The sequence below is a fragment of the Haliotis rufescens genome, unplaced genomic scaffold, assembly GCF_023055435.1.
Source record: "Haliotis rufescens isolate VD_foot unplaced genomic scaffold, xgHalRufe1.0.p SCAF_2, whole genome shotgun sequence".
Taxonomy (NCBI): domain Eukaryota; kingdom Metazoa; phylum Mollusca; class Gastropoda; order Lepetellida; family Haliotidae; genus Haliotis; species Haliotis rufescens.
In genome coordinates this window covers 76455493-76459560 of record NW_025963890.1, presented here as the reverse complement: position 1 = coordinate 76459560, position 4068 = coordinate 76455493, and the positions used below count along the sequence as shown (strand labels likewise).

The following is a 4068-nucleotide window of genomic DNA, read 5'->3' as shown; positions in this document are numbered from 1 at the left end:
CATTAATAAGCAGTGTGACCTATTTAATATGGATACATCTACAATATTTCGAGTCATAAAGAATTATCGTTGTGGTCAGAAATAATAAATTATTCATTTTGTATTTCAGTCATTGACTTAAATGATAGAGATTAATAATTACAATTCACATTTTATTTCTCTTTTAGTACGGCACTTTGTGTTAACTCAATACATTCACCACGGCACAGACACGAGTATGGCGTGCGAGTATGGCGACGCGTGTCATGTTAACCTCATGTGCCGACAGCGCCATACACAGTTCCGCGTTGTATAGTGATACAGATACAACCACTTACGTCAGCCAGCATTGCTGGGGTTCACACACCGTGCATGCCTGTGTGGCTCACGTCAATAGGAAGAAGTGTGTGTCTATTCATAAGCAAGTATTATCCAGCCATTAACAGTGTTCGTGTCGTGTTGTGTTGGAAAGACGCAAGAGGGAAAACTTGATTTACGCTTCAGTGAATAGTCCAAATGTATGACCGCTGCCTGTAGATATGGGAGTCTTGGACTGTCAACTAGTGATTGACATAATGAGCAGCATCCATCGTCATCGGGTACCACTGCACCAAGTCACCGAGCGTGACCATACGTTTCAAAATAGCCGATTCTTACAAGCATAGATTGTAATTTTTTGGGGACCTATTCTGGATCATTCTGCAGGGTGAAAAACGTCTGAGCGGGTCATATTTTATATTTTGTTTCTGATATCAATTCTGATTCAGAATGACGAATAATTTACGTTGGGTAACCAATCTACTTCTTTTTTGAAAAAATAAATAAATGGAGTAGTATGTAAGGTTCCTTTCCATGTAATATTTGTTCGTTTGTTTGTTGTTTAACGCTGCACTCTGCAATATTCCAGCTATATGACGGCGGTCTGTAAATAATCGAGTCTGGACCAGACAATCCAGTGATTGATATCATGAGCATCGATCTACTCAATTGGGATCGATGACATGCATCAACCAAGTCTGAGAGCCTGACCACCCAATCCCGTTAGTCGCATCTTACGACAAGCATAGTCGCCTGTTACGGCAAGTAATGGTTGCTGAAGACTTCCTTTTCATGTAAGAATATGTGCATTATATATCCTAAGGTACGAATAATACTGTCTGTCTTGACGTCCTTCATCAGACCCACATGGGTACGTGTAAAGCCCATTTCTGGTGTACCCGCTGTAATTTTGCTAAAAATGATGCAAAACCATACTCACTCACTCACCTTTCATCAGATACGACCAAACTCCCATCAATGGAACACCTCTCAAAAAACAAGAAGACAACATATATATGATTCAAATGATCTATTCCTTGGTCCATGTCATTCCCACATAAAACCAGTAGATTACTTCATTTACACTTCAACTCAAAGATAACTTTCAACAAAAGATATCATTCACAACCGGGCAACAGACTATGAGACAGATGACCTCATATAAAGCTAACAACCCATAACTTACTTCCACATCCTGCGATTGTCCTCTACCAGAGGATAGACATACCCTAACTCTATGGGAGTTAGTTTGTGTTGTATTAATCTGCAGTCAGCAATGTTACAGCTGCCACACAAGTTCCTAATGTTCAGACTCGGCCAGACAAGCATCTAATGCTGGGACCGAGTCAGTTAACTTTGTATTAGTCTGAAGTCAGAAATATGAGGCCACATCATCGTGGTCTGTAAGTTATCTTGACCCCTGTGCAGCGTGTTCAGAACGGTAGGACTGTCGAAAGAGTGTAAAAGAATGGGAGAGACGATCGTCTTAGCGCTAAGATCGCTTTGAAGTCCTTGTTTCACACAGCAGTCTTTTTGCACCACTGTCATGACAAACAATTTAAATGGACAGTAGCTCGAAGATCACTCTGTAGAACCAGACAAGTGGTACTAATGTCTGATACAGTCAGTGAGTTGGGGTGAGTTTGTGTGGGGACACTGCAGCAGTGAGTGGAGTCGTGCTGTTTGGAGCAGACAAGTGGTAGTAATGTCTGATGCAGTCAGTGAGTTAAGGTGAGTTTGTGTGGGGACACTGCAGCAGTGAGTGGAGTCGTGCTGTTTGGAGCAGACAAGTGGTAGTAATGTCTGATACAGTCAGTGAGTTAGGGTGAGTTTGTGTGGGGACACTACAGCAGTGAGTGGAGTCGTGCTGTTTGGAGCAGACAAGTGGTAGTAATGTCTGATACAGTCAGTGAGTTAGGGTGAGTTTGTGTGGGGACACTACAGCAGTGAGTGGAGTCGTGCTGTTTGGAGCAGACAAGTGGTACTAATGTCTGATACAGTCAGTGAGTTAGGGTGACTGGAGTCGTGTTGTTTGGAGCAGACAAGTGGTACTAATGTCTGATACAGTCTGTGAGTTAGGGTGAGTGGAGTCGTGTTGTTTGGAGCAGACAAGTGGTACTAATGTCTGATACAGTCAGTGAGTTAGGGTGACTGGAGTCGTGCTGTTTGGAGCATACAAGTGGTGCTAATGTCTGATGCAGTCAGTGAGTTAAGGTGAGTTTGTGTGGGGACACTGCAGCAGTGAGTGGAGTCGTGCTGTTTGGAGCAGACAAGTGGTACTAATGTCTGATACAGTCTGTGAGTTAGGGTGAGTGGAGTCGTGTTGTTTGGAGCAGACAAGTGGTACTAATGTCTGATACAGTCAGTGAGTTAGGGTGACTGGAGTCGTGTTGTTTGGAGCATACAAGTGGTACTAATGTCTGATGCAGTCAGTGAGTTAAGGTGAGTTTGTGTGGGGACACTGCAGCAGTGAGTGGAGTCGTGCTGTTTGGAGCAAACAAATGGTACTAATGTCTGATACAGTCAGTGAGTTAGGGTGACTTGAGTCCTGTTGTTTGGAGCAGACAAGTGGTAGTAATGTCTGATGCAGTCAGTGAGTTAAGGTGAGTTTGTGTGGGGACACTGCAGCAGTGAGTGGAGTCGTGCTGTTTGGAGCAGACAAGTGGTACTAATGTCTGATACAGTCTGTGAGTTAGGGTGAGTGGAGTCGTGCTGTTTGGAGCAGACAAGTGGTACTAATGTCTGATACAGTCTGTGAGTTAGGGTGAGTGGAGTCCTGCTGTTTGAAGCAGACAAACCTGAGCCTGAAAGTGGATCAATCAATCAACTGTATTGGCAGACCACTAAAAGTCCCTACTTATGACGGTGACAATAATTCAATAATATTTCAAGAGTTTAATTATGTTCAAACAAACTTTGATGGCCCACCAGCAATATACATCTATAATATTACACTGAAGTAATCTCAAGAGCACCATGGTTTCCGAGGGAGCACTGTTGATGATGTGACATATATACATTACATTAAATATGTGAACATAATATACAATGAATAGGTAATATACAGCAAAACCTTATTTGAACTCCATACATTGAACTAAGAATATTTCTATTTATTGAAATCTCATTAATATCAAACAGGGCGGTGTCTTGTATCAAGCTCAAAGCAACTGCTTAATGTCCCAAGACTCAAACTTAAAACTTGGTGGTGGTAAATTGTTTAGATCTGTTGCTTCAATGAAATGGAACAAGCTTCTAGACTGTCTCAAAAATGCTGACACTCTTTCAACATTCAAATCCCAACTCAAGACATTTCTTCTTAAAAAACATCTGTGACTTTTGTAATTGTCTTCGTATGCTCTTTGAGTTTGCTTAGGCGTGAAAGTAAGCTCTATATAAACAGACCTATTTATTAATTATTATTATTATTATTATTATTATTATTATTAATCCACACCACAAAAGTAATGGAATGCACATTCATAAACATAAGTGCTTATTTGTTATTAGGTACTGAGGAAAACGTTTATCCAGACTATTATGTTTGGAACGTCACTGTCAGGATTCACAAGGTCTACAGTATAGTTAGGACAGTCCCTAGACTTCTTGATACCATAATTACCTGTAATCAAGTTTTACTGTGAAATGAATGAGTATCGTTTTACGCTGCTTTTAGCAACATTCCAGCAATATCCTAGCAGGGGGCACCAGAAATGGGGTTCACACATTGTACCCATCTGGGGAATCGAACCAGGGTCTGTGGTGTGACGA

General features: G+C 41.4%; 1 long non-coding RNA gene across 1 annotated transcript; it reads left to right on the top strand.

Annotated features, from left to right (window-relative positions):
* Positions 1–2304: 2304 nt before the first annotated feature.
* LOC125382147 lies at positions 2305–2792 on the top strand. Its single transcript, XR_007222369.1, has 3 exons — positions 2305–2444; positions 2512–2672; positions 2740–2792. It is a non-coding gene; the product is annotated as an uncharacterized LOC125382147 (long non-coding RNA).
* The last annotated feature ends 1276 nt before the right edge of the window (positions 2793–4068 follow it).